Source organism: Egretta garzetta, unplaced genomic scaffold (assembly GCF_000687185.1).
Source record: "Egretta garzetta isolate BGI_Z169 unplaced genomic scaffold, ASM68718v1 scaffold539, whole genome shotgun sequence".
NCBI classification, from domain to species: domain Eukaryota; kingdom Metazoa; phylum Chordata; class Aves; order Pelecaniformes; family Ardeidae; genus Egretta; species Egretta garzetta.
In genome coordinates, this window is record NW_009260760.1 from 1,007,119 (window position 1) to 1,029,783 (window position 22,665).

Here is a 22,665-nt window from a genome sequence, read left to right on the forward strand (position 1 = left end):
GAGGGGCTTTTGTCCCCCATTCCTCACTGAAGTCTACGGAAAATGAGGTGACTCGGCAGCCTAGGAAGGATAAAGCCTTAAATGCAATCCTTATTTCTCACTTCTGGCCATTACAAGAGCCCTCAGATAAATAACGAATCAGTCTACCAGTTCATTCTGTGTACGGTCAATATACTCAGTGGCAAGGATGATGAACAGTATTTCTAGAAGTTTGACTGACATGTATCAGGACCGTCTCAGATTTGTGGCTAGCAAGAGAAGATAAATGCTATAGATCTGGTTGGTGATTGGCGGATTAAAGCTCTGCAGAAAGGAGGTTAGCTAGATCACAAAACCTAAAAATTGTATAGCATGTGCCGAAACATAAAACTGGAATTCCACTTGTATGCCTCCTATGCAGCCCAATTAGCTCACTAGTCACAGCTAGGGTATTTGCATCTCAAAGTTGCTGTGCAAAGACTGTCTTGTCAGCAGAGTTATTATGTGTTCCCTGTGAGAAGATGTATTTAGACTTGATTTTCAAAGTATCACCACTGTGAGAGAACATGCCAGGGCAGCACACCCTGTAATTTGGCTGACCTGTGGGGGAGGCTGGGGGAAGCAGAGTCATGACTTTATTAATTCCTGAGAAACTCAAAAGCATATGGCCCACAGCGTGACAACATCTACTGCAGGCATGGCTGTGATGCAGCCTTTTGCTCCCCGTAACTAGAAATATAACACTTTCTAGCTATCCTCAGTGCCCTCAGTATAGTTTTTTTAGTAATTCATGTAATTTCATTCCATAATACTGATGTGAAGAAAATTCCTTTGTTATGACCTATTTGCCCCAACAACCTTTCGGTTCTCAGAGGCTCTAGTAATGATCTTCCTTCTTACATCTGGGTCTTTAGCCAAGCCGAGTGGCAAATCCCTGCCCTCCTCAGCCTTTGCCCAGGGACCCTTCTGGATGTTGCAGGGACTTTGGGCTGGAGCAGAGGCAATCATTTGTTATCCCGATTCTTATCAGCTCCAAGGCCTGTATTCAACAAAGACACGTAATTCTCACTGGAACAGGATGTGCCCAAAACACTGGCTTTAATTTGGTATCTTTATATTCCACATTAAATCTTTTAACCGCAAGAGCTTAATGAAGAGGTGATAATAAAGGAGTTGGCAGCTTTCTCTTTTGCATTTATGACGACTATTTTTCCATAACTACTGGGCAGAACATAGATCTATGTTCCAGGTTGTCTAGAAGCACTATGGATGAAGAAAATGACCAGTTTCAGAAGCAGCATATTGATATGGTAGGTGTGACAACAGCTTGTAAAATCATACGGAGTTTGCAGTAAGGAGTTAAATGAGGAACAAGAAAGTCTCCTTAATAGAGAGATTTTTTAAAATAAAGTGGCAAATCCAGTGAAGAAAATATCGTCCATGATGGAATTCCCCCATTTTCAAAGAATAAATTAAGTTAGTTTAAATTTACTGCAAAATTGAGTTAATATTGTATATATTTGAATTTAGAAAAAAAAAGCAAATTTCAGAAAAATCAAGCAATTCCTTAATATTTATTGTTGATCCCTTCCAAATGAGGCTTTATCCTCTGCTCGTCATAGATCAAGGGGTTTATCAAGGTTTTATGTATTTATTTACTGTTTTTTTCCCAGATTTGCCAATTGTAGCATAACGAATGGAGAAAGGTAAACAGCACTAAATAATTGTAATAAAAACTGAAGAAACTGAGGATTAATTGGCTTGTTAAATTTGATGTCATTCTTTGCTTTCAGAATTAGCTGCCTAATCAGTATTTCTGCTCTTCACATTTACTTACATCAGCTACCAGAGGGGAAAAATCACTTGTGGGTAAATATCACCAAGGATAAAAAAAATCTATTTCAGTGTTATTTTGTCTTATATCGAGTATTAGTCGCTGTATGGGAAAATACTGATACGGCAAAAGAAACAAAACTCTTAAGAGCCTCTGCCTGTCAGTTAACCTAATGCAATCTGGAGAGCAGGTGCCCTGGGGAAGGGGTTTCAAAAGCCCCTGCAGGTCCCTGCCCCCCGGAGCATCCCGTTGTGCTGCCGGGGTGCCTCTGCAAGAACAGTTGAGACTCAGCCACTAATAAGAGATATGTGCAACTTTGGGTTAAATTCTCTGTGTAAAAAGTGATGCAATGACACACACGGGGTTGGGAAGTGTAATTTTCAAACTGGTAGAATATATTACTTCATGTTCTGAATTGCTTGTTGGTTGGCGGTAGGAGGTAAGACAGGAAGGGGATGGAAAGGGACTTTGCGGTGTGTGTTTGCAGCCTGTTCCTACAAGGTGGCTCTCACAGGGTGGGTGTCAGGAAGCATCAGTTTATCTAAACTGATGTAGCCCATCGCTAGCCTGGCACAGCACTGCCTTCCAGGCATCCCACTGGGGCCTGCTTCAGTGCCAGTGCCCACAGATGCCAGAGACTGAAATGGAAAAATGGGCACCACAGCTATTGCTGTGGTTATTGGAAGCATAATCGCGGGGGCTGGGCTGGGGGAGGAGTATTTAAGCTGCATTTTGTTTCTATTCTTGCATGGCTGCCTAACAATAACTGCCTTCTATTGAATCTCTCCCTGTTTGCTCCTTGGCCTTGTCGCTACATGGGATGCAGCACCCAGGCACGCCCCGGCATTGTTGCTCGCCTGTTCTGCACGAGCGGTGCCAAGGAGCACTGCGCAGCCGGGGCTGCCTCTGAGACGCCTGGGCAATGCTCCCCGGTTCCCCGCCGTTCCCATTTGCATCTCAATGCCAGAACTGGGCCGATGAGCTGGGCTCCATCTCACTTACACCAGAGTAATAATTGATTTCAGGCCTGAGTAAGTCCATTGAGCTCAGCTGAGTTTCTCCAGATTTACACTGATGTAACCGAGATTAGTTTGTGACCTCTGTGTAAAATGAAACATTATTATTAAGTATTTGTCCTTTCGTGTTCATGAAGAGCCAAGGACACACTACTGACAGCCATATGCTAATAAGATAAGGGAGCAAAAGATGACTGAGGAAGGAAGAAATAGTTTTGAGTGCAAATCCTTTATAATTCTGAGACAAAGGTGAACAGTATTTAGATAGAGAGAAAATTGACAAACTAATATAGAGAGAGCTAAACTTTCACTCCCATGATTTGAAAGTGGTTTTTCCATCAAGTTAAAAAAAAAAAGTTATCCAAATATTCACTTTTCTCTTTCTCTCACTGAACTTTATGTTTTCATGTGAACATGCTCACCTTACTTCACAGTAATGCTTTGCTTTTTTATTCTGAAAAAAAATCCTTTCAATGTTTTAACCTTGAAAATGAAATGCAACACTTTGGTAATTATTTATTGGTTTATAGTTCTATCTCCTGTTGTAAAAAAAATCTGAATTCTTTGAAATTTGAGATAAAACCAAAATTCTAGGATTTCCCTGTGAAAGAAACACGCAGTTCCTGCCTGCTGACCAAGCCTTACCCTTTCTGTGGCAATACACAGGTCTGTCCTGTCCAGAATTCTTCGTCTGGGTTCCATTGCCTTCAACTGCCGTCGCATGGCAGAGACCCCCAGGTCTTCCTGAGACTGGTGCACCTCATTCAGCTGAAACTCCAGAGCTCATTACGTTATTGCTTGCTTATGTAGAAAACAGCAGGAAAATATGAGAAAACCTAAGTATGTCACTCGTTTTGGAAAGACTGACTCTGGTAAGCAATGACATCGTAAGATCCAACACCTTTTTCCTTCCAGCAGAGGTAAGAGGCAAAGTCCTACATCCTATCATTCCAACTCCAGCTGTTGAGAATACCTGAAATAGGAGATAAAATAGGCAGATAAACCACATCAAATTGTTTGTCTGCTTGCTGACACACTGGCTGCCTTCCCTTTTGAAGTTCATCTATCAGCTTTTTACATTTCTGTTCCCCGTCCTATCACTACGCAGTTCTGTACTACCTCTTCTATAGATGCTGGCAAATGACAGACACAGCTAGGAAATACAACGTGAAACATTGACAGATTATATATGAGGTATATATACAGCAGAGTGAATTTAAAGAAAGTCCTACAAAGCTAAAGCCAATCCAACAAAGTTCTGTCGTTCTGCTGCCTTTCACTCTTTTCCTTCCTGTATTCTTTTTTTTCTTTTTTTCCCTTTGTCATAAAGCAGTAAGGTCAACACAGCCAGCCCAGCTCTCTGCGCACTGGTTACTAGCTGAACCTATGCCTTTGATGTTGGGAGTGGGATCTGACTTGCTATGTATTTCACTGAAGACTTTTTAAGCTACCATATTTTTTCAGCTAGTAAATAGAGACGATCCATGCTTTTCAAAGAACGGACATGTTTTTCCACACTCGCAATGGTTCTTGCTAGCTGACTGAAATATGATTCAGAAAGCACGTGAGAAGAATTGACTTTCTAAAATCCCCACCATCCCTGCAGAGGTGCTTTGGTCCAATTTTAAATAAGTATCTCTGTTCCTGGTGTTGTTCAGTTTTAAGATGCCACTCATTTTAGTGCATCTTCTTTTGCAAATCCCAGAATAAAAAGAAATGTTGCAAATGCACAAGTCAACGCTCTTTGAAGAGAATGTATTGTAAAATTATCTCTGCATCCTTTTTATACTATAAAAGTGCTGACAGCGCTTTGATATGGAAAGGATGAGATACAGTAATCTGAGGGGCTGCTATGAAAGGAACGACATGCTTTAAGCTGGAACTATACAGAGAAACACACAGAGTAATGACAGCTTCACACAACTTCTAATTTGATTCCTTCTTTGCACCACAGTGGAATCATTAAACCACAGCCATCTGCTAATGAGCAGGGAGGCTTCTGAACAGAGGTCACCTTTCTCCCATATTTTGTAAAATTCACTCCACCCCAGTTATAAAAACACCCATTATCTCCTTTTCTTCCACAACATTTTGTCTTTGGTGAGTTTACTGTCACATAGAAATTAAATCAAGAAAGGGAAAAATTAGCGCCTGCTTCCGCAATTGAAGTTACTTCTAATTTGAAGCAGAAATCACTTCTATAGATGGGGAAATTAGTAACAAATATTCCTAAAAAAAAAGAAAAAGCAGACCTCCTCTCCTCCACCCCCCCTTCCCCAACTAAATAACAAACGCAAAGCTGGGGTACAATGGTTTCAAGCAGGAGTAACACTGCATACCTGCTTGCAGATCACTGCTCTACCAGCGAGTGACTTGCTGGGTGGGATCACATTTTGGTATTGCCAACTCAGCTTGGCAAATGTTGGCGACAATTGTCAAGGGCAAGGAATTTCAAGAGCAGCAAAGGTATTTGCTATACTAGGAAATGAAATGCCATACTCCTCAGTACACCTGTTCAAGCTTCACGTGCGACTGGGTTAATGCGAAAAAGAACAAACTTCCAGATAAAGGCAAATGTTGAAGTTTGAATCCTAGAAAATAAATGCATCAATTTATTTTTGTTTCTGTGAATGTTAGATAATGAAACATTTCCTAAAGCTCAGAAATTTCTCAGATTATGAATCAGAACAAAATAAATCCACTGAGTTGCCAATAATACACTGGATGCCTAGTGAAACGGCAGGCTGAGTAGCTGTACCACCACTTTCCTGGGCTTATATCAAGCACAAAGCACAAGCAACTCACCCTGAAGTGTCTGTAACTATCACAAAGCACCTAAAGATTAAAAGAGTATTTGTTTAATTTTCTCGTAATACCTCAGGTATGTGCTGTGGTGCAACCAGACTGGAAAAACTAGGTGTGCGATATCAAAGCTATGAAGATCCATAAAACAGTGATTAGGAGAGTAGAACCTTACTTACATTTATTTGAGAAGCCAGTACAGCCCTTAAAAGATTGTTTACATAGATGCATTTGATAGATAAATTACAGCACATTTCTTTTATTATTATTAGGGAATCTGATTAGTTGTAATTCTAATACAACAAGGAATAATTAAGTTCTTAAATTCAGTGAGATAAAGAATGGACACAGTCTGAGACCCCAAATGAGTTTATAATTTCCATCTAAAAATATTTAGTGGGTGTGTAAGAAGCAGAGGGAGGCTGCGGAATCAAGGCGTCTCCTGTGCAGAGGACAAAGCTGCGTCTCACTAACAGAGTTAAGCTTAATTCTGGTGCTGCTCCCATGACCGAGAGCATAGTTTGATTCTTTAGAACTTGGGAGTACCTAGGAATGCTGTGATTTATTTTGCGTATGTGTAGTTTACAGTACTTTCTCATACTTTTCTCCATTCACACAGATCTGTACAACTCAGAAATAACCACATCTGGCCTGCTGCAGGCTTGATCTGAACATCACCATCTAGTTTTACTGCATTACTGCTCTGGCACAGATCTTATCACCTCGCAAGCCTTTTACACTTACTTATCAGTCTGAAATGCTCTGTAGAGTGTCCAGGTAGAGTTCAAAGCACTGGCTTTGACCCCAGAGGCTCTCAGTGGCCGAGGACCTGGCTGGAAATCATCTGTCCTTTAAACCAAGATATACCTGAGAAAACTGGATCACTCTGCTGCAAAGAGAGCCATTAGCAGGTTATTTTGGGAGACCATGCCTACTGTTTAAACTTCCTACTTCTGTGGTAGAGTCCTGAGCTGTTCCTGTGACAGGTTATTGAAAATTATTTAAAGCAATTATTTGCATATGTATGTTTTCTAATTTCATTTATAAATTTCAATTTATGGCCAATCCACGCAAAGGGATGGAGGGAAAGACGTAGAAGAAACCAAAATTCCGTTTGTGGTAGATTTTTTTCAGGGTTAGACAATATTAGGGCACCAGGGTGGTGTAAGAAATACTGGAGGGGAACAGATTTTGTTTGTGGAGGAGGCAGCTGTCTTGAACCAGCAGTGAGCAAGAGTGAGCAAAGCCGGGGCGTCGGCAGCTCAGCGGGTGGCAGAGAACCCTGCTGAAGCCAGAAGGTGCCTCAGCTGGGCTGTGGAAAATCAGCTGAAGTGCGTGAACGTGTGACTTTGATAGCCCTGCACTTACACGCTCCCAGCTCCTCGGTTTTGGTGTGAAATAGCCTGTATTGCTAAACATCGCAGCATGCTGCAAAGCTCATCTGTCGGTGACTGTGCTACACCGGCCTGACGGGGAGACTCTCTGTGCCAGGACAGGGAGTTCTTCCTTTCTGTTTCATGAATTTTAATTTGTCACTGCTGTACAGGGTAACCACTGTGTAAGGCCGATGCTCTTACCTTCCATTTTATATTATTTTGGGATAGTTTTCATTGGGGTGGAGCTCATTGGTAGGAACCTCTTCCTTTCCTTTCCTTTCCTTTCCTTTCCTTTCCTTTCCTTTCCCTTTCCCTTTCCCTTTCCCTTTCCCTTTCCCTTTCCCTTTCCCTTTCCCGCTCTGTTACCCCGGGAGAAGATGGACCATTACAGGGAAATGAAGGGCCATGCCCGCTTCTCCTGGCTGCTCCTCTCACAAACCCAACCTCAGGCTGTCAGCCACAATCCTCTGTCCCATTCCCTCTCTCTCGTTCTCTTCCTTTGCTGCTCCCAGCAACCAGAGCTAATCAGAGCTAAACGTTTAGTGCCCATGCACAAACTTGTAGCATCACTCTGATGTACACCCTTTTACTTAACCGTAAAAATTGCTGCTTTCCCATAGATAACTACATTAATATACTATCAAGCAGTCAGATTAGACTGAGCATCATCTTTTCTGGGAAGACTCACAGGCCAAATTGTCCTGTGCGTATTTGATAGGTAATCTGCAGACAGCTTTGGATTACAAGTAAATACACTTAGAAAACTAGTTTGCAGACTGAAGCCAGTGACTAATTTATTTTCCACAAACCCCGCCCTTTTCTTTTCTTTCCTTTTTGCTTATGACTCTTCTTGGGCTCTGTGGTGCTAATAATACATTAAATTCAATTCTACACTGAATGCAAAGGTTAATGAAGGGATTTTTTTTCCCCAAGTGGCATCCTTTCCTGTTTTCAAGCCCTTCCTCTCTCCCTCATGCTCTCTCTGAATGTAAAGGCTCATTGACAGATAAACTGTCATTTTTTTCATTTCCAAGTTTTGCTTTAAAAAATTCCTTCCTGGAAGATGATGAATTTACTCGACACTGTGACGATGATTCCTCAGTTTTTCAACAGTCGTGATGATGTCAATCATCTGTTGTGTATTACTTAGAAAAAGTAGTGATGACTCTTAACACTTAAAAAAATACTAAAAATTTATATTGCTTCAGGTTATTATGAAAATCTGCCTCTATGAGATTTAGAGTCTCTTCACAATTATTTTCATGTGTATTTCATATATTTTAGGGAAAATGCCTAATATGCTTGTTATTTGTATTTTCCTGACTCTGCTGTAGCTAAAGCTGTTCCTTGTTTACTCTCTCTTTGTTCTTCTTCGCTTCATGCCATCTTTCTTCTCTGCTTAGCCACACAGAACCAAACAAACAGAGCTTCCCGCTGCCTCCTGGACTGCCGCCAGCCGTCCTGATGTCAACCGGCAAAGGACAAAACCAGCCCCACAATAAAGAAACTCGCCAAGGAGCAATGCTCTGCAGCCCCGGCAGACAGCGCATCCTACCTCTCTTCAGAATGCCAGCAAAGAGGTCCTCTGCAAGGCACAGGTCTCCATCCTGGAATTATTAGAAGAATTCACCCATTTAGTGAACTTTCTATTATTGGGCATAAAATAAGAAAACCAAAACAAACTGTCTTTCGACCGTCCTTCAAACCAACATCTCCGGCTGCAATGCTTGCCAGAATGTTTATGTTTAGAGATTAATATACTGGTGGATAGTTAATTGACTTAATTTTCTTAAACTGCCCCTTCCGAAATAAAAGCTCTTGGGGGCACTGTTTCATTACAAAAAGAAGGGAAAAAAGCTGAGAACAACAAGATGCTTCTGTTCTCAGAATTTAATTTCCCACAATGATACACAGTGATACTGCAGAAAATGAGACATAAGTGATAGAAGCATTATCGGTAAGTTTTGGAGCTATGAAAACTCCACAGTGTCAAAAATGAGTAACTACATTCAAGGTCATTAATAACTGGAGCTGAGAAGCAGTAGAACAATATATTAGGGAACTTACAAAAGGATTTCCAGAATTGACAGCTCATTACAGCTCTAGGTCGGAGGTGGCAAAAAAATCCATATTGTTGCTAACAAGTGGCATGGTAGAAAATAACATTTTCTACCAAGATTAGGTAGGGAAAAAATAGGAATACATTTTAATTCCTAGAGAATTCATGCCTGAAAGAAGAAATTCTAAAAACAATTGATTAACACAACCCTCTCTCTCCTATTAATTCTTATACAAGCAAATTACCTATGGTCCAATGTTTAAAAAACCAAACACAACAAAAAACCCAAACCCTCCAACACTTACTAACGCATACTGTCTGGAACACACACCAAAAAGAAAAATCAAATCAGGTTTTCAGAAAATGTTCATGTCCCAAACCAGACTACCTTCAAATTTTAAGATTATATCAAATGAGATTTTTTAAACTACATCCATAAAGTAAACCCAGTTTAAGGCTGAGTCATAGTAGATCTGCAGGATGCCTCATCCAAGTAAGAGTTAAGGAACATGGTTTTGTAAATCGTAGTAATTTTATTCTTTTTGACTTGTGCTCTTTTTTAGAACTACTGAATCTTAAGTGTACCGAATGGGGTGAGTATTTGTGCTTATTTTCAGCTCTGTTAATTGAGGAGGCTGTCTGTCCTTGCTTTAACCTACTTTCTCTGCTGAAATCATTTTGCCTCATAAGCCCCATGGAGATTTGAGACACAAAGCCAGTTTATTTCTACAGTGGTCCCACTTTGTTCAGAAATATTGCCAAAGGCTTATTTGGAAACCCTTCTGATAGGAAATAGGAACATTTGGTACTTTGCAAAGACCGTAAGGACTCAACTCAAAATAGAAAGTACAGTTACCAACCATAATATGAGTATACTGCCTCCCTTCAAATTTAACATCTGAGGAGAAAGCCCATTAAAAACCAAAAAATATTAATATTCATCAGGTATTAAAACATGGTGTGACTCCAAGTATTGATATAATTATTGGTTAATTGCTTGATAGTTATACATGACATTTTCTGATGTGGACTTTACCACACATTCTGTAGCAAAATATTAAAGAAAGTTACCATTTTTGTATATACATTCATGCTGCATTTCATGCCTGAAAATGTAGAAGTCTTTTCACCATGATCAAAAAGGGTGGGACATTCATGACTGCATATTTTGAAAAAAAAAAAAACAACTAAAATTTTTACAGATTTGTAGAAAATTGAAGTATGCGTCAGTATGCTGGAATGCCTCCTGTTAAGCAGGATGCAGAGCTGACTGATAGAGAGTGCCACCTGTATCCAGACAGGTTTTTTGTGAGCACTCTTCCTGATCGCTTTGTGCTTGCAGAAGAGAACAGTGTCAATATTTTACGTGATCCTCCCCACAGCGAGGATAAAATCCACCTGACCAGAAGGACTCCTGGAAAGCAGACAGGTTTTTGCCAGTGTTCAACTGCAGTCATGGTGTCTCCAGCAGTTTCATTAAGTAGATACTTTACCAGTAATAGGACAGCAAAGTACAACCATACCAGCAGCTGAATTTCCTATCCCAGGTAGCTGAGTGGTGCACAGTGGTGCAGGGAAGGGGCAGTGCTTGGGATTAGGATTTAACCTTGCAGGGGAAAATAAGGAATCTTTTCCTCGCTTCCTCGAGCACAGTGGGATTCTGCCCTTCAGAAGATCCCACCCATGCCATCATACAGTCTGTTTCTGTTTAGACCATACAGCAAATCTGTTCTGGTATTCCTATTAATAGTTTTTTATTTGTTATTTATGCAAGGTCTTCATCAAAACAATAATATCATTAGTTTGGCATTACTCCATTAGCTGTGCCCTGGTGCTTGCAGATCTTCTGATCTGCAGGCCATAATGATAACTAAATCATCAAATAACAATAAAGTATTCCAGATCCTAAAGCTGCTATATCACAGCCCTTTGGAGAAATACAGCCATATGCCATAGGAAAAACTGTGCCCATTTTTAGCACAAGCAACACCGAGATACAAATCACATCACACAGAGTCACAGTTAATTAAGTCAGGCACCCACTGTTTGCCTATAGTTTGCAACAGCTATTAATTTGAAGGTCTGCTGTAGCACTAAGAAAAGATAATTAACAAATGTAGCATTTCATGACATGATGAACGCATTTCTAAAGGGGCTTGTTATGGTGACTTCTTCTGGATAACACTGCTCTCAGTAAAATTTTAGACAATATACCATAGCAATTTAAGGGAAAAAATGCTAACAGATCTTACACCTGTCTCTAGGTGAAGTGGAAACAGGCCAAGAGCTCTTACCATTGAATAGACAGTGTGCAAAACCACACTACAACTGGTAAAACTATCAAAGGAGCTTCAACGTTTTGGCATTTGTGTTTGCTATTGGAACACATAATTTTGCCAATTTCTCTGAAATTGTTTTTTAAATATATTCGTTTTTAAACATGACAGAAACTCTATATTTTGTTTAAAATCATATTGAATTACATCCATGCTGTTGCTGTCACTCCAAAGTCATTGTTTTTATCTATTTAGTGTGTCTCTAGTTATTGACTGAAATATCTTCCTTTCTTGATTGAAGTGCTAACTCTTCTGTTGCACACCACCAGAAGAAGCTTCCATCTAGGAAAAAAAAAAGACAGTCTTCTGGGTAGGACTAAGGAGCAAATGCTATGATATGAACTACAATTAAAAAGATTAAAATGAGAGCCAGGAGACAGTGTTAAGGCTCTGCAAGAATTTAGACCAGCTACAGTCACAAGTCAGGGAAGATCCCTGGATCACCTTCACCCTGAACACAAATGTTGATCTTGCATAGGGAAGAGCTGCTCTTTAATATAACTAAACCGTATCACTTTCAGTAATAGAATATTGGCATCACATTTTGTACAAAACCTCTTACTGCAACACTAGCTGGCTGTTACCGAGGAATTAAATATTTTAATACAAATATGCTTAGGTTTAGAGTTTAATTGTAACTTTTCTTGTTACTATACTCTCCTGACTTTATTTTTTCAGTTATGTTACTGTTGTGTATATAATAAAGTTCTTTGTGAAATACTTCAGGGGGCCTTCCCAGCATGGTTACTGTGTTTAAACTCTGAGGAAAATATTTTCAAACAACCTCCTAAGTTTTTAAATCTGTGTTGAGATGAACTCACATAGCTGGATATGCTGCAAGATCCAGGAGCTCTGAGGGGTGCTCGATGTCCTGCCAATATCTGGATGTTCTGTCATGACATCAGGACTTATCAAGAAACTGAGGAAATTCAGAAGTAGTAATTAATACACAGGTTTTTAACTTCTTAGGTCCACTAAACATAAGGCAAACTACATATAGTCAGGTCCTTTCCAATAAATTGTGATATACCATCTACCCTGATGTATTTATGCTTTGATCGCACGAGAGGTTCATTGCAAGCAGTCACTAGCTCCAGGCAGAGAGTACCTTTCCCTCTGCATTGCCAGAAGGATGAAAGATGAACACAACCTCCAAATGCCAGTTCAGTAGCAGAAAAGTAGTTATGCTAACTCATCCTTTAGTTGAAGTGGCTGCTTCTGCTCAATGAAATAATCCTAAAAATACAGCAGAAAAGTGACAGAAGGAAGAGGGGACTATTTCTTTTTTTTTTTCCTTTAACTGTTGTGAAAGATAAACTATGGGAAGAACATATATTTTCCATATCTAGCTTGGAAAAGCAAAGTTGAAGAATGATCTAACCATCTAGCCACATTTTTTAGAAGCATGTAACAATTAATTTAATACAGGACAAAATTTATGTGGAATTTCTAGTATAGATGGAATATTCTTGTTTCTGATATCTTTACAGTCATGTTCCCTTTCTATTAAAGCACAAAATTTGAGTAAATTTATATATCAAGAGAAGGATTACATCACATAAGCTTTGCACACTGAGCAAAGAATGTGGACCCAACCCGCCAAACCACTAACCAGCATGTTATGCACTATGGTCACCAGTTTAATGCAGGTAGGCCAAAAGAAAAGTGCATTCATTGTACCCTGTCCCACAGCTTCTGGGCACAAACCCGCCTTCTGGCACTGAATGTTGTGTCCCCATGAGGGGGCTCTGCTGTCCCAGCTCTGCAGAACAGTAGAGATATTTTTTCTTGAAAGGCCAGCAGATACAAAAATGCTTCATAGAGGCTAGAAAAAAAAAACAATCCAAAGAAACAAAACCGTAATTTAAAGAGGTTTAGTTGCTTAAAAAAGGATTTTAGTTGCTAAATAAGCTAAGGCTGCCAAATGATGGCACAGTTCAATGCATGGTATAGCCTCAAAATTTTAAACAGCCTTATTCTAAGTTCAGGGGGCTGGCTGTAGAGTAACACCTTGGTTTGATGAACTCTCACCACTATGGAGAAGAACCAGCATTCTTCTGCAGTATGTAAGTACAAAGTGAAACTAAGGACAGGAGAACACCAGTTCACAGAGACTGGAGTGACCTGTACCTACAGCACTATGGCTTCAATCCACACCACTAAATAGGAATGACTACAAACAAACAAACATTAACAGCATTAATGAGCAAAAACTGAGAGTAAAAAAAAAAGATAATTTTTTTTTAATATGCTAATCTGCATTTGCTGTGCCCTCCTTTGCTGAATAATATGTTTACTCTGTGTATTACTTTGAGGGTAGAAAGTGCCTGAAGGGACAGGAATTGCTTCCAGTCCTAGAAGCTGATCGAGGAACAGCATTGCCACAAAATTAAAAGGAAATCCTAGCATACTGACTAGGAACCTGCTTTAAACAGGAGCTGAGCAGATTTTTGACTACTATGAGAAGCAGCTGAGAGACTGTCATTAAAAATAATAGAAAACATATGTGGTGTGTTTTCACACAGTGAAAATTGTGTGGAAGTTCCACATATGATCATCCCTACCCACTGAGCTCGTGGGGATAGCTTTGCTTTGATGAGGTTTCCAAACAAGCTAGGAATCTGCTGGCGTTTTCTTGGAAAAAATAAAAAAATGTGATGGAATGTCATGAATGTCACCTATCTGTGGTACTAAAATGAGGTAATATTGTAAATCTATGATCTTAGCATTTATTAAAACGTAATGGTGATGGCATTTCACAGCATAGATAGTAGATCCCTCTGAAACAGCAATATATATGTGACATAAGAGCTTCCTTCTTTTTTTCTCTAACACGTGCTGCTTCTTAACACCCTGTAGCAGAGATTACTGCTGCCACAAAAAAGGTAGCAGAAGGGATTGCACAGGCATGTCCTGCTCCACTTCTGAACAAGTTTCAGATCTCCTTTGCTGGCCAGGCTCAGCTCCCTTAACTGACCTCATACCGAAACCGCAAAGGATGTGATTTCTTGTGTCAGCTGAGGTGTGGAGTAATATCCTACGGCTGGTGCATTGTGACAGCTGTCTGGAAATACAGTGTGAGCCTTGCACAAAATTTTAATTCTACAGCATGCTAAAGGTCACACTCATTAACTGGAATGGGAATTAGTTGTGTATAAATGCCTTACTCCTAATAAAGTAGGCAGGGAAACCAGTCTCCAATCCATCATTCTGTGATTCGTTAATGAAGCAATATTAACTGCAAAGAATCAGGTTCCAGAATAAGGTATTGGAGCAGCTGTGGTTTCTTTTCCAGTAGTATTAGGTATTTTCACTGAGCTTCTAGATACAAACCTTTTCTACTCATTTGCAGAGGACTGGGAGCTGATGGAGCTACAGCTGCTTATGCCAGGAGAGGCGCCAGTCCAGGGAGAGCAGCACATGGCTGATTTTTAACTTGTATCATTTCAAGCACAATGACAAAAACTGCCATGGGAAAACAACATGACTAAAACTATGTTTCCTGTGGCTTACTAATGGAGTATTCATGCACAACATTAAGCTGATGAATATGAATTTGTTGGACACATTATCCTTTCTCCCTTTGTGCAGGTTTCAAAGATTATAATTATGTTTGGTTTAATTGCTATTAGTCTCAGTTGAATTGTCAATGCTTTCAGCATTTTCAGTGTGCAGAAATTTGTATTTTAGATTTGCCTTATCTGAAGGCACAACTTCTTGTGTTGACTTAATTTTGTATGAATTGGGTGTTACTGTATTTTAAGGTCTGACCTATCACTGTGCTCACTTGAAAAAAGGAGAAGCATTCTATGTTGATTATTGCTGCCCTAAATATACGTAAAGCTACTTGACATGAGTTAATTCAGTTACCAGAAGCGATGTGATCCTGCTAGCCCATCCATAGCACTGTGCTAACCTAATGAAATAAGGCATATCAGACAGCACAGATTTCTATTTAGTGTGGCTACATAGTTTCTGGTACCAGAACTAGCTCGTTTAGAGTTAACCTAGCTCACACATGCCTTGAGATAACTCAGAAATACAGATAAACCCATATGAAAGTAATCTCCAAAGAGCTGTAGTTAGAGCACTCTCATGCAGTTTCTTACCGTACGTGCTTTTTTAATAATGTTCATGAGTTACTCTTGCTTGTATGCATTTTACTGGAACTGTGGTGGGGTCTAGTTTCAGTACAGGGTTGAATGAGAATCCTGCCATGCTCTGACTGGTTCTACTAGGAAGGTGCCGTTACCTGGGGACCTGCTCTTTGCAAGTGGGGGCAGCTCTGGAAGGTCACTGGGTTTACTTGTGCATACATGTAGGACTGATGATTGAATACACATCTCTTCGGGGCTTATTTTTCACTTGTTTGTTTCTTGTGTGTTTTTGCCTTTGGGTTTTTTCTTTCCAGACTCCATAATCATGCTCCATTACAACTGCAAGAATTTACTTCAGACTGAGCTAGAGATAAGAGATCCTAGCCATCTCGCACACTTACAGGCTAGCTGCATGACTCCTGCAGTGATTAGGCTCACTACACTACACCTGAGTGCTTCCCAGGCAATTAAGGCGGCCCATATGCTGAGCAAGAAGCTGTGCAAGACACACCAAGCAAGAGGATGCATCTGAATTCCTCCTACTCTCTAGAAGTCAGAAACCAGAGTCATGGCCCTAGTTCAGACTCCATACATTCGGGATCTTGAGTGTGGTAGATTCAAAAAGGCTGGTCTGGGGTATTCAACCTGCACTGCTGTCTACACCTTAAAGCATTCACTTGAAAAGTGCAGGCTTTGGACATGCATGTCTTTTCACCCTCACAGCATTAAAACTTACATCTCTTAAAGCACGTTGCCAAACCATGAGACTAGACCCACTATGAAACTGAAGGTATTCTCCATTCACCCTGATGAGGAATAAAATGTAAGGGTGACACACTGCAGAAAAGGGACTGCAAGATAAGCAGACCAGAGAAGAAATGAGCAGAAGGGAGCTTCACTCCATAATCCAATACTAAAAGCATTAACTTAGGAAAAGAGAAAGAGAAAACCTCACTTCACTGCTTCTATTCAGTACTAAACTGCCCTTTCCCTTTCTTATTCAATGAATTCCACCTTCCCAGCCCCTGCTCTGCTTTCCACATTTAAGCAGAGAAACTGAAGAGTGTAATTTATGTCGCCCTGTCAGCTGCTTTCAGAGCATAAACTCGTTTCTTAGCGGCGATCAGGTGTCTCCTGGTGAAGGCACCTGGAAGCAGGCTGGTTATTCCCCATCCCTGTCCCCAGGCTCCCTCTGAGGGGATGCTCAGCTGTCTGTCTTTGCTCTCTCCCAGGGCGTTCGGAGGGACAGCCAGAGTGACGGAACATGCGCCACCAGCCACAGGGCGTCCTTCACGTGAGATGCTGCTGCCACGTTGATGCCATATGCCTTTTTATTTGATGGCACCTGTTCACACAGCGTGAGTCAGGAAAAAGATTACTTTCACAGCTGAATGGGAAACCACAATGTTCACGGGCCAGCGATGTTGTATTTGCAGTGGGTTTGCGGAGTATCTAGGGCAGGCATTTAACAATTCATATTGTCAGACCCTGTATAACCATCCAGACACATGCTGGTTTCAGTCTCCTGCGTAAGCGCCACACTTGCAAACCATTTTGAAAGCCAAAGAAATCAAATTCTGTAGCTAAAACTTAGCTATCAGCAGAAAAAGAATCAGGTACTTTTCCCAATTATTATTACTTAACATCTCCTATCCCTGTGTTTGTTTTGATTAGGGATTTCTTGCTTTATTGATTATTATTCTTAGCATTGCAAAGTAAATGAGTTGACTTTTATGACTTGGGAAGTAAAAGTAGCTGTTATCTCTGGAGTGCAGAATATTTTTATTGGGTATGATGCACAATTTTACAATAGCACTACTGGCCTTTGGAAAAGTTTGAGGACAGGTTTGTACTCATTTTTTAAACACTTCAAGTGCTTGAGAGCAAAGACTGGTATCTTAGTTTAAAACAAAGAGGTTTTGAGTTTAAATGCTGCATAGCATACACAATCATCTCAGCCATGGGCTCATGCTCCCTTTCCCTCACTCTTCTGTGGGATCATAGTCTTGGACAGAAGAGCAGGGCACACAGCTAAAATTATGGTGGCTAAGTCTTAAACTGCTGCACTAGATTAACCAGACTCAGTATCTCAAATTGTGAATGTCCCCTACTCACTATGTTGGGATTTTTTTTGTTGAGCACTGAGGATTTAAGCCTGTAATACTTGCTGCAATGAAAGTAGCATTACAGGTGTGTTGCTACATGATGTGACAAAACAGAAGTACTATAGTGTTCGGTAAAAAATAAACCAGTTGATTTAAGAACCTAGACAAAGAAAGAAAAAAAATTTGTAGCATTTTCCAACCTTAAGAAAGTTTTATTAAATTCAGTCGACAGTTTTAAAAATTAACGTTACTAGAAAATATTTTAAAAAACCTAAAAATATTAATTGCATTGCATTCATACAGTTTAATCCACAAAAGAAAAAAAAAACCACAAAAACTGTGATCAAATATAAACCAGATCTCAAAACTCCCAACACACCCTAGGAAGCTGTGTTTTCTGCGTTGTTCTACAAAAGGGTTCTCTGAATAGCAAGGAAGATTAGGAATTAGCCCAATGTCTCGCAGCAAGTCATTGGCAAAACTGGAAAACCAACTCAGGAGTCCTGAACAGAAATTATATGGTCAAGGAGAAAACAAGCTATTCCATTCCCACAGACAGGAATATGGTATCATTAAGGATCAGAGGAATATGTAACTTAAGAACATTTAGGGAAGAAGTGGGGAGAAAGGCAAGTCGTTTCCCTGACCAAGGTATGAAAAACAAGCCTTTATAAAGCAGAAACCTGGATTCCTATTTGAACAAAACTGAAGAAGTAGGCAAGATCCTCTGTCTTGTGTCCTTCTTCCACCTGCATGAAGCAGTTAAACAAAAGCGTAGCCACAAAAACTACAAGTCTTCTACCTAAAGAGAAAGGAGCGCTGAGAGTGTTTGGCTGGTTCAGCACTGAAAGAAATAAACGGGGCTCCAAATGCTTCGAGAACTCTCAGGGCAAGGTGCAGGGCCGAGCGATTGCCCTTTCAAGTTAGCTGAGACACTGAAGTACCCACGAAGGACCCTGACTCTGGTGTAATCTTAGAAATGTATTTATTGCTTCATCAATAGTTTCTGTTATTGAAATGATATAGTTTAAGAGAATAAAATTAGTCTTTTACCTACCTAATATTTTATCTAAAAAAAAAAAAAAAAAGAAAACCCAACCCCCCCCCAAAAAACCAGCTCCAGGTAACCTGGTAAGTACATATGAAAGTAAAGTTCTTTCAGAAGCGGTAAACTGGAAATCTTTGTAGCATTGGGGCACACATTTCATTCCTTGTTGTAAGAGCGGGTTTAGGATCTAGGGATTCCCTCCGTAGGACCTGCAATCTCTTGTGGTAGGCAATAAGCAGTGTTCCTCAGAAAGCAGTACAAGCAGGGCTGAACACCCTGTGTCCCCAAGAATCACCTTCAGAGAGGAAAAACCAGAACTGCTCTTCAGAAGCTGTTCTTAATTGAAAGTTTACAAGAGAAAAAGCAAGTCAATCAGGCAGTATGACAAAAGTGCTGCAGCGGGCAAGCGAGTGACAGGTAGGAAGGAGGGAGAAAAAGAAGGGCACTGATGTTGCAGGAAAGTATATGCTTTGCAAATCAGGAAAAAATATCTCTAGAAATAATCAGGTATTTGGATTGTAGGCTCTAAAACTGTAGCAAATAACCTCTTAGACATGAGTTTGAGCCAAACTCCCCCCTTTTTATATTAAAAGGAGATGTATCTGCATTTTGAATGTGGCTCTCATTACTACTAGTGATCCTGCTAAAACAGAGGTGCATGTCCAAAAGAAAAGAGGCAGCATCATTTTAGGAATGCTAAGAACAGATGACAGCAGAATCAAAACAAATATTGTGGTTTCATAATAATATGTTGAAACAATTATTTGATTATGAACTTCATCTGTTCTCTCCTTTACATATTTTGTAAGCCAGCCAAGACAACTAGATGTGTTCGTGAAAACCAGTATTTCTTCACAAAGCACCAGTGACAATGGACTCTTAATGGCATCCATTTACTTTTGCAGAATGAAATGCTGGATCTGAATTTAAACCATATGGTATGACTACAGGAAAGTTACCATGATAAAAATGTTTTCCTAGACTTGAATAAAAAAAATGCCAGACCCATATTTACTAATATATACTCAATGTGAGCATAAATGCTGGGGACGAATGGTTCTTTTAAATTATAGCATTTCAGAACATCTGGTTATGTGATATAAAGTCCTAATGTCACTGTTAATCATCTGTATGACAGAACCTGGTGGTAGAATCAAGTCCTATTTAAAGTGAAGCATAATTATGGTAACATTTGCAAGCTATGTAACTAGGCCTCGCCTTTACCCTTACAAAATATGCAAGTTAAACATAAAAAAAAAATCCATAAGCAATTAAGTAATAAGGCCCCAGTCAAAGCCATCATGCTCTTTACATGATCACAGCTGTGAGGCTCCAGCTCTGCAAATTTACCAGCCCCACACTTCACTTCAAGCAAGAATTGGATACAGAGGATGTTGTAGTCCTGATATTGCAAAGCAATTCACAGGGCACAATGAGGAGGTGGTTTGCATCACTGGGATTTAAAAACACTTTGTTTCAGTACAAATAGCCTTGTCCCAAAAGAATTCTTGCAAAAATAATACTGTATTTCCATACTGACAAGAATGAATAAAATGTGAAGTGTTAAACATGTAAGCACAACTAAATTTTAATACTCTCATCTAGTGTATCATACGCATGTATTTAAGCGATGACAAATCTTTCAGAGCATATACAAATTGAAGTTTCCTTGTTATTAACAGTAACAAATATCCTCATCCTTTCAGTTTCATCCCTAACCTTTTTTTAATCAACGTCTTAATCCTCCAAAAGCAGAAGCCTTGTATCATTCCCACAATGAGAACTGACTTACATGGGTATATGTCAAGCGCTAACAGAAGAATGAGGCTGCTGAATAATAAAGGAAGCAAATCTGTGCCCTGAAAGGTCATTTAAAAATGTTAGCTGTTCCAGTAATTGCATGTAAGCATAAGCTGTTGTGAAGAAAAGAAAATTTAAAAAAATCTGGGATTCCTGTCAGTAAATTATTTTTAGAAAGTAGTAAGATACTGAGAACTATGCTTTCCAAAAGAGTATGGAGCTTAAAATTTGTAGCCTAAGCAATAAATATTACAGAATAAGTCAATGGAAGATTTCCAATAACTCTGTATGGAAGGGATTTTCCTCAAAAATAAGCACTGAATAGGACTTATACTTTACATGAACTTTCTTACAGAATTTTGAGTCATAAATTTCAAAATCTAGTATTTTTTTTAATGAAACGTCTTCATATAGCTTTCTTTAGTTCACCATTTTGGTATCACTGTTTATTCCATACTTAGTGGTAGGTTGAATTAGCTTATTTTCTGCAACGTTTCCATAATATTTTCCTATTATTTTAGGAAATAATGCATCTCTACTTTTTTTCCCCATGCATACTGTTTCCCCATACTGTTGTTGTCTGGTGTGTGAGACTGGCCAGCACCACAGCACAAAGAGGCAATTAAGTCCTTATGCCCCTCATAGTCATTCTGCATCTGAAATGAGGGGTTCAGCTATCCCATCCCTTCTTGCTTTACAAAAGGCTAGGGAGGACTGGAGTTTTGCAGGTTTTAGGACCACAGTCACTAAAAACTTACTCAGATTGGCTCACCAACCTGGAGGACCCAGGCAGTGTGTCAGGGCTGCAAAACATGTGGCAGAGGAGTGCTATACATGACCCTCATCACAAACAGGAGTGCTCAGCTTTTGGGTCCCAGACCTGGCCACCTGGGCTACCCTGGGGGCTTGAGACAGGGCAAGGACTCTCCAGTACTGAGGAAGACGCCTCCCTTTTGACAGCTACCTACTTGCAAGAAAGCAAAGGAGCTGTTTTCCCACTGTCATGACCAGCGCAGATGATCAAGGGTGCAGTTCTCACAGGAGGGAAAGGAGGAATAATACACATAAAGTGACGCGCTTTCACCCGTTGGGCCTTGCAGGAATGCTGCAGGCAAATACCTGCCGCTCCAGGGAAACTATCTTGTGGATTGGTCTATGAATATCATAGTTGAGCAAATTTCAGCTGTGGGAGGAATGCATGGAATGCATTAGCAGATAACACTGTATTTTTGGCTGTGAGTTGGCATAAGGACAGTGTATGCTATGGCTCATCAGAATTACTCTGCTGTTGATGAGTTTCTGCCTTCTGTTTGAAAGGAGAAATTGCGAGTAGCGTTTTTCCAGCAGTGCTCCCATCTCGTTGCCACCTTCTTCCCCTCAGCAAATACTGTGTCCCACTACCTGTGCACACACAGGGACTCGCACATGGATGCTGGCGGCCTGCAGTGCAGCGGTGCTGCGCACGGCTTGGTTACAGATGTCCCTGTAGAAACCATCTGGCTCTTGGCTGAATTAATGCCTTCCTGACCCTGACCTGCTGTGTCCTCTAAGAGTTTATTTTCATTATCTCACAAGAGCTGAAAACGAACTGTAAGCATTTTAAGACCTTACATAGCATTTTCCTTTTTTTTTCCCCTCCCTCTGCATTTAATTACTTTCCACAATCCAAACAAATTTGTGCGTATAATAAGCCACAGGCCCTCAGTGGTGCTCAATTACTTCAAAATTTTAGAGGCAAAAAAACCCCCTCTAATAAGCAGGTGTCCTAACAGCATTGTAACTCTCAGCATGGTATAATGTGTTATGCATGCCCTGGACATATTTCAAGTAATGTTTAACCAGCTAGAAGTGATGGAAGTGCGCACTACAGGTGTTGAAATTCAAGGGGCAGGTGTACTAAATTCACTCAGTAAACTCTCTCCTAAATTTTTACAGAGATGCTGGAAGATTTCAGACAGCTTCTCTTCCTTAAGGGAAGGTTTGCTATTACCTATATTTCTGACAGGAACCTTGTACTTTTGGTAGCAATGGGGCTATTTTCTTCTGAGATGCCTTCACCTGAGAAGTTGGCACCAGAGAAGTGCAGGCTGAACTGAAGAGAGTGGTGCGCCTGCTATAGAGCTCACGCTTAGGAATCACTCTATCAGCTTATTTCCCGCTGCTCTATTGTTTGTTTGGGTTTTTTTCCCCTGCAACAACCAATATAAACATTT